Source organism: Balaenoptera borealis (assembly GCF_965194805.1).
Source record: "Balaenoptera borealis genome assembly, chromosome: X".
Classification (NCBI taxonomy): Eukaryota; Metazoa; Chordata; class Mammalia; order Artiodactyla; family Balaenopteridae; genus Balaenoptera; species Balaenoptera borealis.
The window spans coordinates 98,435,616-98,449,267 of record NC_138881.1 but is presented as its reverse complement, the minus strand read 5'-3'; the positions used below and the strand labels follow the sequence as shown (position 1 = coordinate 98,449,267).

General features: G+C 36.6%; 2 long non-coding RNA genes and 1 pseudogene across 4 annotated transcripts in view; 2 read left to right on the top strand and 1 right to left on the bottom strand.

The window, feature by feature from the left end:
* Positions 1 to 11,768, top strand: part of LOC309620794 — a 49,537-nt gene extending 37,769 nt beyond the window's left edge. The window contains exons 3-4 of the long non-coding RNA XR_014239631.1: positions 3,115 to 3,217; positions 10,952 to 11,768. This is a non-coding gene — a long non-coding RNA (uncharacterized lncRNA). The remainder of the gene's footprint in view (positions 1 to 3,114; positions 3,218 to 10,951) is intronic.
* LOC309620798 overlaps positions 1 to 13,652 on the top strand; it is a 432,804-nt gene that overhangs the window by 368,549 nt on the left and 50,603 nt on the right. The window lies entirely within an intron of this gene.
* LOC309620729 (ADP-ribosylation factor-like protein 5A pseudogene) lies at positions 3,216 to 10,955 on the bottom strand (annotated as a pseudogene). Its single transcript has one exon. The product of its transcript is annotated as an ADP-ribosylation factor-like protein 5A pseudogene (transcript).

The following is a 13,652-nucleotide window of genomic DNA, read 5'->3' as shown; positions in this document are numbered from 1 at the left end:
ATAATAAAAGTAATAAATACTTAATGTGGACCAGACACTGTGCTAAATATTTTAAGCATCCTTATGCAATAGGTATTATTATTACTACAGCCATTATATGAGCAGAGGAAAGTGAGGCTGACGGCGATTTATTAACTTGCACAAATTTATAGAGCTACTTAGTAGAGGAGCTAGCATTTGAACAAAGTTCTGCCTGATACCAGTTGTAAAGTTGCTGGTGCACCTAACCACTGTATACCACTGCCTCTTTCTAATCTTTTTTTCCAGCTTTATTAAGGTATAATTAATGAATAAAAGTTGAATATATTTAAAGTATACAAGTTGATGTTTTCATATAGATATTCTCTGTGAGATAATCACACAATCCAGCTAATTATCACTTCGCACTCTCCATTTTCTTTTCCTTTTCTTACTTTTCAGCGAGGACACAGGATCTACTCTCTTAGTAAATTTCAAGTATAAGATACAGTATTGTTGACTATAGTCACATTGCTGTATACTAGATCTCTATCACTTATCTTCTATAACTGAAACTTTGTACTCCTTGACCAATATCTCCCCACTTCTCCCTTCACCCAACCCCAGGTGACCAACGTTCTATTGTTTCTATGAGTTTGACTATTTTAGATTCCACATTTAAATGAAATCATATATTGCGTGTGTATGTGTGTGTATCTATATACATACATATCTCACATATATCTCATTTTCTTCATCCATCAATGGACACTTAGGATGTTTCCATATCCTGGCTATTGTGAATAATGCTGCAATGAACGTGGGAGTGGAGTGCAGAGATATCTCTTTGACATACTGATTTCATTTCCTGCGGATATATACCCAGAAGTAGAGTTGCTGGATCATTACCATAGTTCTATTTTTAATTTTTTGAGGACTCTCCATTCTGTTTTCCCTAATGGCTATGCCAATCTACATCCCCACCAACAATGTACGAAGGTACTCTTTTCTCCATATACTTGCCAACACTTATCTTTTGACTTGTGATAAAAGGTATTCTAACAGGTGTGACGTGATATCACATTGTGGTTTTGATTTGCATTTCCCTGATGACTAGTGATGCTGAGCGCCTTTTCATATACCTGTTGGCCATTTGTAAGTCTTCTTTGGAGAACTGTGTATTCAGGTCATTTGCTCGTTTTTTAAATTGGGTTATTTGGGTTTTTGCTACTGAGTTGTATAAGTTCCTTATGTATTTTGGATATTAATCCCTTATCTGATATATGGTTTATAAACATTTTCTCCCATTCTGTAGGTTGCCTTTTCACTCTGTTGATTTTGTTTCCTTTGCTGAGCAAAAGCTTTTAGTTAGGTGCAATGCCACTTTTCTTTGCTGCTTTCATAGTTCTCTCCTTTTCCTTGAATTTTGACAATTTTATTATAGTGTGTCTGGGTGTAGTCTTCTTTGGATTGACCCTCTTTGTAGTCCTTAGAGCTTCATGATACTTGATGTCCATTTCCCTTCCAAGTTTTGGAAAGTTTTAATTCATTATTTCTTTAAATAAGCTTTGTCTTTTTCTCTCTCTTCTCTTGCTGGGACTTCCATAGTTCATATGTTTTTTCATTTTGATAGTGTCCCATAAGTCCTATAGGATTTTTTTTTTTACGCTTTTCATTCTTTTTCCTTTTTCTTCAATCTGAGTGTATAATTTCAAATGACTTGTCTTGAAAGCTTAGTAACTTAGGATTTACTTTTGTAAAAGCACATTGACAAGTATTAAAATGTTATACTTGCATTTTGACAATTATAGTATAAATATGAAACACAAAACATCCAGTGTTAAACACTGATCTCCCATGGTTGCCTTGGATTTAGATATTGGTAGTTTATATTTCATAGAAGGGAACTTTCAAAGTTCTGTCAGTGCTTACAGCATGTAATATTATTCCTCATCAAAATCTTCATGAAATCTAAAAGGCTGGTATTAAAAGTGGTTATTATTTTTTTCTTGAATATTCTAAAACATGCCAGTTTGGAGTAGCTTTCAGATTTTCAAGGCATGAAAGATATACTGAATACTCAAGAATATGTTTTAACACATTAAGTATAAGTTTGTTTACAGTTACAATAGAAATACCTTCAACTTTCAGCTACTGAAAGAAAATACCCTAAGAAAACATGAAAGGTATTTTGGGCCAAGTTACTTCTTACTGAAAATAATATATCATCTTGATCAATTTTTAAACCAAATTCTTAAAAGCATTAAAAATTGTTTTTTGGTTTGTTTTTTTTTAAATAATTGTCAAACTATTCCAACTCCTAATAAGAAATTTTCAAATTAAAAAATTATCTCTGTTGCTTAGAAAATATGTTTTACGTTTAATCTCAAATTCACTTTAAATGCTGGACATATGATTTAATACCTAAGAAGACTCTAGCTAAATTATTTGGTAATATTTATAGTGATACTTTTCTGGGTAGACATGTTTCACACAACAGTTTTTAATTAATGCTGAAAAAAATCACTTGATAATTTTAAATACAATTAATGATAGGCTGATTAATGGATTAACAGTTTATTTAGTAATTTAGATGGCATAGGGTCCAATAAAGGCAACAATCTGATAATTGCTCAGTGTGCAATTCTGCCCATTAGTAATACTAAGCCAAGAACTTGATATTTCACTCAGTTGGATTACTTAGTTTCATGTATGTGATTTGATCAACAAAACAGTAGGTACACAATGTCAAGATTTTTCCTTCTTCTTTATTATTATTTTAAGAGCAGCTCAGTGATTTGGGGGATTGGTTAGTATAATACAGAGAACATAGGGAAAAAGTATAAAATGGCACTTAAAACCAATACCCATACTCATCTCATTATGGTCATAACTAAGAATATTAACTTTTGTGTAATTTGCTTTTCTTTAGAACATAAAGCATTAACTTGAAGTATATACACAATACATAAACAACCTCATGCAAAATACTTTTTGTAAGTTATATTACATTTTAAAATATTGGAAACTGAATATCTGTGCTGATTTGTCTTTTGACTAAATATAACAAGAAGAGAACAACATTCAACAAGGGAGGGTTATACTGATAATAAAGCTCTCAAAGTTAAAAATGTCTTCCTTTCCCTTTCTACCTAGCACAGACTATATAATGTCCCGAGAGGACTTATGATAAGAAAAATGTCAATCACAGCTTTAAGCCCTTGGTTCGGAAGGAGCTAATGAGAAAGCGGATTGGAAGGTGAGACTTCATGTTTGCTTTCAGATAAGTGGTCTTAAAGTTTTTCTATAAGAAGAAAAATTAGTTCATATATATATCTAAATATATATATATCTAAACCATTCATTTTTACAGCTTTCAGGTAAAGTCCGACACTTGGTTTATACAAAGTCTGTGAGGAGAGGTCAGTAGAGATCATCTAATCTTAAATTGTGAAATCATTCAATTTCTTAGCATAGTGTCTCCCCAGTAAAAAGCACAGCATGCCTGGGTATGTCACTGGCGATCTCTAATAAAAGTTAGTTCCAAAGACTGGGAGATTTCTGCTACAGTCATGCATTCTTTTTACCATCTTGTTTATTAGCAAAAATCAGCAATCCAGCTTTCCTTAGGTCCTCATGGGCTAACATTTTATAGAGTTCTCTAATTACAGAAATTCTTGGTCTGTACTGTCCACAACAACTATTTACACAATCTCTGTTACTACAGTAAGTGTTCCAGGAAGAATGAAGAGATTCTTGGCCACCAGTATTCCACATGAGGAAGCATGCATTATTAATCACTATCTCTTCTGCATTACTTCCTATTGTAGGGGATGTATGTACAATTTCATTCACAGAAAACTGGTAAAGGATGATACTTTTCCTTGCATTATCCACCCCAACAATAACTTTGTGCTCCTGGTGCTTGAAGAGTCTCCATATCCTGGTGAAGAGAATTCCCATTCTTGGGCAGCTGACCCCCTTTCCAGCCACCTGGGTGACCTGGACACCCCCAGCTCAGGCTGAAGCAGAGGAGGAAGATGTGCTGGAGCCGACACCTCTGCTGTTGCTGCTCCTTCACTGACTGCTGGCCAGCTTCCTAGGAACCAGAGGGAGGCGAAAGCCCAGGCCTCCCTGCCACACCCATGGCCCAGACGCTGCCTCTGGGCCACTCTTCTGGCTTGCACACATTTCCTCCCTGTTGTCTGCAATGAGCCTCGTGGACCACTGTCCTCCTCTAGCTCAGGTGACTTGCCGTGAAATTCAATAATTCTTTTTTTCTGATTGATCGAGTCTGCTGTTGAAGTTCTCCATTGAGTTTTTAATTCTTTGTTTCTATTGTATTCTTCAGCACCACAATTTCTGTTTGGTTCTTTTTTATGATTTCTGTCTCATTGTTGAAATTCTCGTTTTGTTCATGTGTTGTTTTCTTGATATTGTTATCTATCTTTGTTCTCTTGTAGCTCACTAACAACTTGGCAATCTCTATAAAAAATGTATAATGCATGTATTGTTTGATTCAAAAGGAATTTGTCATACAAAAATCTCACAAGCAGGCAAAAATAGTTTTCAGTAGCATTGTTTTAGTAGGGAAAAGTTGGTGACAATGTAAGTGTTCATCAGTATCAGACTGGTTAAATTAATCATACCTCAATTATGCTATACAGCTATTATTATATATAGAATATCACATAGCTAGTAACATGGTTTATAATATTATATCTATATATACTGCCCTGAAAAAGTTACTGAAGATATATTGTTAAACAAATAAAACAATTTACAACACAAAAATGCATGTTATGATGCCAGGTGGCCACATAAACAAGATATATGAGACCCAATGGGTTAGTTAGATATAGCTGTTTGTGGATGCACAGAACCATCCTGAAAGTATATACATATGCTAAAGTGAGGACTTTGGAAAAAAGAGTGGAATGAAAAATGGGACTACACTTACTTTTTCCTTTGTTGCCTATGTAATACATTAAAACAAAATGGGCCTACCTTTATTTTAAAAAATACTAGCCTGTACATTGTATTTTTGCCACTGGCAGAATCAATGGGTGTGGAGACAGTAATCAATAATTTTAGTGTGGCTGGTACATAAGATAAGGATGAGGCACTCCCTGGGTTTACTCTCTGTCTGCAGAGCCAGATTAAGACACAAAGTCAGGTTAGTTAAATACATATATAAGAGGGTCTAGAATGTTCTTGATATTCCCAGATGCCAGTGGCAAGAGCTTTATTTGAACACTGAAGTAGAAATGTAGAAGATACAGCATATTATAAGACTATTAAATCTTCCCATTTCCATAATGGAATGGAATGTGGAAAGGTGAGGAAAAATCATAAATTGCTTCTTAAACTCACAGAAATGTATATTAATGTTCAAACTCCGCCAGCTTCCAACTTTACTACTGTTAGTGTGCAAAAATGAGAGCAAGTATGTTTCTGACACATTTTGACAATTTTTTCAATGCATATAAGCAGGCAGAAAAATAGCATCCTAGAAAAGCTTCAAGTATCACGTAGGCTACTCAGCTGACACCCATAAAGTCATTTCTGGATGCAATTTCTCTTGTTCTAATCTACAGTCTCATAGTACTGTTAAAAAAACTTGACCCCATCTTAATACTGATTTCATGGTCTTTTAATTAAATCCAGTTCAAAGAAAGGACTCAGTTCCCCAACCATATGCATCACATCTGGGGCAATGGAAATAATTATGCTCTTGATTTAATGCAGTCTGTCTCTTTCCTGAACATTTTTGGTGGGAAACATAGGTGAAAAGCTAATGGAAGAGGAGGAAAAGATGGGCATCCAGGGAAAGTTATACTAAATATTGAAAGGAGAATGATTTTAAAGGAGCACACAGTCATGAAAATTATACTTAAGCATGGAGAAGAGAAATCTAATAAGAAACTTCTAAATCGATAACATTTCAGAAATTGATCCTTAACTAATAATTTGGGTTTGACAAAATGGATGAATAGGTATCTCTTGCTTTCCTCCATTTCAGTTCAGGTAGGCAGTCCCTCAAATGGCCCCAAAGGCGCCTGCCTTCTGAGATGAATGCCCTTGTGTAATCCCTCCTCCAATGTGGAGTGGAACTAGTGACTTGCCTCAAACAGAATACAGCAAAAGTGATATAAACTAACCTCGAGAAATGACTTCCTATTATAAGAAGACTCTGGCTTCCGTTTTACTTGCCATCTCTCACCCTATCTCATTCATATTCTCTCTCTGCCATTGCTCTGGCGGAAACCAACTATCATATTTTGAGTAATTCTTTGCCCAAGTAGTAAGGAACTGATCTCACTAGCCATAGCCAGGGAGGGACTTAGACCATGTGAGCAAGCTTGAAAGCAACTCCTCCCTCTTTTGAGCTGTGTTAGAGACCTTCAAGCAGAGGCTCCTCCATATTCCTGACCCACAGCAACTGTGAGATAATAAATGTTTGCTGTTTGAAACCACTAAGCTTTGGGGTAACTTGCTATGCAGCAATAAGTAAATTAGTGAATTTTTTTCTGAAAAATATTTAAGTTTCATAAATCATTCCATTTTATATGTATGAGTAAGCTCCCTGTTTAAAAATATCCAGGGGTCTTATGTTTTTCCGAAAAGATAATTTAGTAAAATGTAATCACCCCGATCATTGGTTTTATTAAATTCAGTTTCCTTATAACAAGAATTCCTAAGGTATGGCATACTTTTGGGTGTACACTGTAATCTGAAATATGGTGGCTAGGTCATAAATGAAAATATGCATACTAATATGTCAAATTTTGCTGAGGTCTTTATGTATGTCAGGCACTATTCAAAATGCTTTTTTTTTTTAAACATGTATTTACAATACTTAATCCTCACCCAAAAAAGCTAATTAAGTAGATTTTTTTTTACTCCCATTTAACACATGAAGAAACAGGCATGGAGGGCAATGGAAGTTAAGCAACTTGCCCAAAGTCCCACAGCAAGAAGATTCAAACTCCGGCACTCAGAATCCAGAACCCACCATCTCAACCACAACTCTCCTGAGAACCCATGTTCTCTTCTGGGACTGCATTCTTTGTATGGAGCATTCCGTTCTCTTTGATCACAAAGCAGAGAAATTTTAGATGATAGATGTAAATGTTCACAAGGACGAACGCTCACCTGTAATGAATCAGACACTTCCTGGGAGATAGTATAATTTGAGTAGTTAAGAATAAGGACTCTATCCTATGTCTACAAAAGCAGAAAGAGATGGGGGAGGAACTAACGTTACCAGAGTTTGGTGAAAGCTGCAGCTGTGACCACAGAAGAACATGGCCACTGTCAGAAGTGTGCCAAGGCAAAGGGCAGGTGGCGAGAAGAAATATCCCAACTGGTCTCTTCCTCCCACCTTTAATCTCCTGACACTTCCCCACACTGGCCAAGCCCAACTACAAACCAGAGGGCAAGGACGCCTGGGTGATAGAATCCACTGAGGCCACTCTCTTGGGGCACAGAACAGGGCAGAGATGGGAGAAAATGGATTTGGGTGGCTTACCACCTCACCTAATTTTTAAAAAAAAGAAAGAAAGAATGAGGATTCTAGCGTAGAAGAGCCTAAATTCCAATCCCTCTCAGCCAATAGTTATTTGTGTAATTTGGGTTAAGTGACTTATCCTCTCTCAGATTCATTTCATCAAATGTAAACCGCTGACCACGTCTGTCCCTCTCTCAAAAAGCTGGTGTAAGCATTAAATGAGATAATACATGGAAGGGTTTGGAATAGTCCCTAGATACAGTAAGCAGTTAATAAATGTTAACTATTATTATGATGATAATTAATATCTGACAGAGGAGAACAGAACTGAACACAGAGTTTTAGGCTCTGTTCTTTCCAGGGGAAAACAGCTATCCAAATAAGTAGAGAAAGTAGGCTAAAGGACAAATACAGTGAAAGACAATAGGATGTATTGGTATTCTACAACGCCAAATGTGCTTTGCATACATAATTTTCTTTAACCTTCACAGCAGACTACGTAAATAGTATTCCTCTTTTACAAATGAGGAAGCTTTAATGGAGGAATTTATCCAGGGTTTCAAAAGCTGCCAGGTAACAGGTAGCACCAGTGGGTATTCAAATCAAGGCACATCTGACTCTCTCTTTCACCATGAGAGACTTCTGGGTTTAAAAACCAGAGGGATGGAGGAATTACCCTAAATTGTGAAGGCATGGCCTGCAATTTAGTTAAATTTAGGTGTTCCCTATATTCCGTCTGTATACATATATCCACTGCCTGCCTGGTGCAACCTTCTGTGCAAGATACACACAGTTGCCAGGCAGGGCTGTGTCCAGCCATGGGAGAAAAGGGATTGCAATCCAGCCCATGATCCACTCGCCAAGCCTTGAACCTAAGGGCATACATTTGCCAAAGAGGTACTTTTTCTAGTTTACACATTAGTGAAATGTGAGCTAATGGAGGCCCTAAAATTATGGTTATGGGTATGACCTAATCCCTGCAATCTAACGAAAATTCAGATTGTGCCTAGATGATCTGATAGAGAGAACCTGAATTCTTTATTATCTAGAGATGTTGAGTGACAGCTACCTGGCCTAGGGGTAAAGAAGCAGGATGGAATTAAAATGTACAATCCTGAAGAGGAGGCTAGAGTAAGCTGTACCCAAAAGGATCTTAGGTAAAGTAACTAAACTGACCTGGAAATGTATCTATCTGTAGCCCAAGATTACTCACTCTGTGAGATTAATTTCTTAACACTCTTTAACTATTACCTTGACTTAATACTGATGGAGAGAAATGGCAGGCAGTTATGGCATGGGGGGTGCGGATTGTGTTTACAAGGCTATTACTTAAAGAGGAGATTCGGGCTTATTTCAGCCTGGGGGTGGAAGAAGCAAAGTAACGCAGGGTGGCCTCTGCTGTTTCACCACAATTTATTTCTTACTCTTTACTGAGTGATTTGGAGCATTGTTTTCTACATCTTTAATTTTACAATTCAATTTCCTAAATGCAAGTATAACAATATAAGGCTAACTGTGACCATAATTATATACTTTTTCATCTCATGGAACGTTGACACAAAACTCTAATGACGAGTATTTCTCATGAAACAACAAAGGATTTCATTTTATGTTTTAGAGAAAGCATTTGATCAGAAGTTTAATTCGGGATTTTGAATGATCAGTAGCGATGTCACTTCAGTTGTGAAAGATTCTTTTACTTTCTGAGGACCTTTCAAGATATATAAGAGGGTATCACCTTTAAACATATTAATATTTAGGGGAGAAAATGTATTTCTTTTTTAGCTTTGATATACATATGTCACAGTTGTAAGAAATTACTTCCTAATTTTTATTGCAATGCAGTAGTCACACTTACTCCAAGACATCTTCCATCTGTTATTGTATTGGGTTGGCCAAAGAGTTCCTTTGGTTTTTAAGTAAAAATAAGAGGCATTTTTCATTTGCACCAACAACTGTATTGAACAACGCATTCACCATTTTATTCCACTACCTTCTGCCATTTTTCAGGCAACTTCATAATTCCATTTTCCCAAAACTTTTTATCTTCTTGAGCAAAGAACTGTTCCAGGTGCCTTTTACAGTCTTCCAAGGAATTGAATTTTTTTCCATTAAGAGAATTTTGTAAAGACCGAAATAAATGGAAATCCAAAGGCACAATGTCTGGTGAATATGGCGGATGAATCAGACAAGCTGTAACAGTTTTTGCCTGGTCATCAAAGAAACATGCGGTCTTGCGTTATCCTGATGGAAAATTATGCATTTTCTGTTGACTAATTCTGGACTCTTTTCGTCAAGTGCTTTCAGTTGGTCTAATTGGGAGCAGTACTTGTTGGAATTAATCGTTTGGTCTTCTGGAAGGAGCTCATAATAGAGGACTCCCCTTCAATCCCACCATATACACAACATCACCTTCTTTGGATGAAGACTGGCCTTTGGTGTGGTTGGTGGTGGTTCATTTCACTTGCCCCACAATCTCTTCCATTCCACGTTATTGCACAGTATTTTCATCGCCCGTCACAATTTGTTTTAAAAACGGAACGTTTTCATTACATTTAAGTAGAGAAGCGCATGCAGAAATACAGTCAAGGTTTTTTTTTCGCTTAACTTATGTGGAACGCAAACATCAAAGTGATTCACATAACCAAGCTGGTGCAAATGATTTTCAACACTTGATTTGGATATTTTGAGTATGTCGGCTATCTCCCGCATGGTATAACGTTGACTGTTCTCAATTAATGTCTCAATTTGATCGCTATCAACTTCAACTGATCCACCTGACCATGGAGCATCGTCCAGAGAGAAATCTCCAGCACAAAACTTCGCAAACCACTTTTGACACACATTTGATCAGTCACAGCACCTTCTCCATACACTGCACAAATCTTTTTTTGAGTTTCAGTTTTGTTTTTACCTCTCTTGAAATAATAAAGCATAATATGCCCAAAATGTTGCTTTTTTCTTCCATCTTCAATATTAAAATGGCTACACAAAAATTCACCAATTTTGATGTTTTTTTTTTTTAAATGCACGCTGATATGACAGCTGTCACAATGCAATCTAACAAAATTGTTTCAAATGAAGTTAAAGACAACTAAGTGCTACTAGAGCCACCAAACGAACTTTTTGGCCAACCCAATAGCGTATTCAAAATAAGCAAAAGCCATAACAATGTGAGAAGATGTGGGACAGAGATTTAGGTACAAAAAGAAGAATTTAAGTCCTGGAGTCGGGGGGTTGGTTGGTATGCAATGGAAACTCACACTAACATAAGCAACAGGGAGGTTTTATTATAAAGATGTACTTCTTTCTCCCAGACCCCAAGGGCAGAAATACAGCCAGGCCTCATGAGATAGTGGAAACATGAACTGAAAAGTCATCTGAGAACTATTCATCCTGTGTGTTTGTCTTTCTCTTTTCTTGTGATCTCATGGTCTTTCATTGTTGCTTCTATTTGATGTTTTCATTTTTCTTTCTCTACAGACTGGATCTCACAGCTCATCTCTATACCCAGCATGAGAGGGTTACCCCACAACTCTCAAGTCATCTTTATGTTCTACAAGGAGACTAAGATCATATTAGGCCAAACAGATTTGCTATTAAACTATGATGACCAACAAAAGAATAGAAATTGTAGAAAGAAGGGAACAATCCTTTGTATCTAGTCCTGCAGTGACCTGCTATTGGGACCACATGCATACACCCCTTCTCCTACAGTTTCCCCCATTCCAAAGGGATAAATTGAGTCCCTGCTTATACTATTTTAACAAAGGCTTTTATCCACTTATAAATAGATAACAAGGTAATCGAATGTTTCAGTGACAAATCCTTCCATTGAAAATTAAGAAAAAGGTAAACGGTGAAATAAAATGAAATAGAGACAATGTCCTACTGAAAGAGAAGAAGCATTGCTCTGTAATAGTTACCACTAGCCCAGCGGTTCTGAAAATTGGGCATAACCTTGAGAAATTGTTAAAACACAGATTACTGGACCCAGAAATTCCCAGAGGTTCTGATTTAGCAAGTAAAGGGTAGGCCATGAGAATGTGTGCTTTCACCAAGTTTCCCACTGTATGTGATACACTGCATCAGTGATACCCCTGTGTCAGCATATTTGTCATTATGGTGTTTGGCTGAGTGCAAATTGGCTTTCAATTTTCCTCATATATAACTTAGAGATACTCTGCTGTGCTGAAATCAGACAGGCAGGGACTAATACAGGAAGGAAAAGGAAACCACCCAGAGCCTGATTGGTTTTGTAAAATACTGACTTATCCATTAAATAGCTGCTGATATTAGACTCTCTTGCAGTTCCTTTCTGAACCCACTACTCTGTATTTCTATTGCTACAGAAAAAGGAAAATGAAAACAAGGACAAAGCAAACAAACAAAGCCTGGCTTGATAAGATATGATATTGCAGAGTAGATTGCTATGTTCCATAGAGCAATGCACCACATAGGGATATTAAAATGGAAAGAACACACACTTGAGATAAAAACATTAAATGTTTACAGTCTCATAAGGCACCATTTTATAAAAAGATTAATTAACTGATTCACCTTCTTTTCAGGAGAAAAATATCTTGTGAGAAATAATAAAATAACAGGAAAATAAATTCTTTTTAAATAAATTCTTAAAAAATAAATTCTTTTTAAATAAATTCTTTTAAAAATGTTTTAAAGTTATGTGTTCACTGAAAGCATCAGTTTTGAAAAAAATCTCCTCTACATACAATATGTCCTGGTCTCGTATGTTAATATGATCAAGTGCCAAAGAGCTGTATCTGTAAATACATGACACTATGCATTTGTCAAAACCCACAGAACTTTACAGCAGAAAGTGTGAACCTTAATGTCTATAAAACCAAAGGAATTTAGGAGGGAATGCAGACTGTGACAAAAGAATGTAACTATTACAAACATGTGCAACAACCTCACTGAAGGAAGAGGGCACAAGAGATGCTGACAAAAGTAATTTTGGAAATGAGTGGAAATGGTAAGATTAAAGGCAAAAGGAATGGTATATAAACACTGTACTCTAGTTGATAAAATTATTTCCCATGGAAATACAGGTTAACAATTCTGAGACCACTATACATGTATACTAGAATTGAACAATTAAGTAAACGGATGGCAAATGGTGGGAGCCAGGTTTCTTCTTGTTGGAGAGGGAGGTTACAAGCAATGGGAGCAGGCGTGAATGGTCATGTGGTAAAGGATTAGAGGAGGAATCATCAGTTTGAACTCATGTTTAGTTAAATACTGATAGATGCATATAGAAATCCTTATAGACATGTATATACACAGATTGGTATAGACATGTTTCTTTGCTCTATCAGCTGAAAGGGCCTGGAAGCAATGACACCCCTGTGGTAATGAGCATACCCAGCACACAGATCTTGGTTTCTACTATTCTCCAATAAAAGGAACCAGGGATCTTTGGAGAAAGGCTGATTCAAGGATTGTGGCAGGTAACATACAAGAGAAGCCTGGAGCATCTTTTAGTGCCACAAATTAAGGAAATGCTCAAAGAATCAGAATGATGGGAGTATGTCAAAGGGACACAGGAGCCAACAGGAAGAGCTCTCAATGGCCAAAACTGGAACAATTTGAGTAACAAAGTGGTATTAAATTACAGCCCAAAGTACAAAATATATAACCTGAGTCTATATTGATATAAATGATTAAATAAAGAAATGAATGGGGGAGAATAGCCAAAACTCCCTTTGGAAGATTTATCTAGATATTCTGCTCTCAAGGAGCTCGAACACAGAGGAGGTTGTGCATAGTGACTTCCTTCCGAAGTGTAGAATATGGAAAGGGGGTGAAATAGTAACTTTACAGTGGAGAAGCCTGACAAACACTACCTCAGCCCGGTGATCAAGGTTAACATCATCAGTGATAAGACGTGGGGAGCATGGATGCTTGATGTGATGTGATGTGATGAGAATGGCACTTTACCTCTGTGGTCTTCCTCTCCAAAACCTATAACCCCAGTCTAATCATGAGGAAAATATCAGAAAAATCCTGATTGAGGGACTTTCCACAAAATACCTATCAGGAATCCTCAAAACTGTCAAGGTTGTTAAAAGCAAGGAAAGTTTGAGAAACTGTCACAGCTATGTTACTTTCATGTAGGAGAGACTGGCTAAAATTCTCAATCCCTTTTTACGACTTTTGCTCA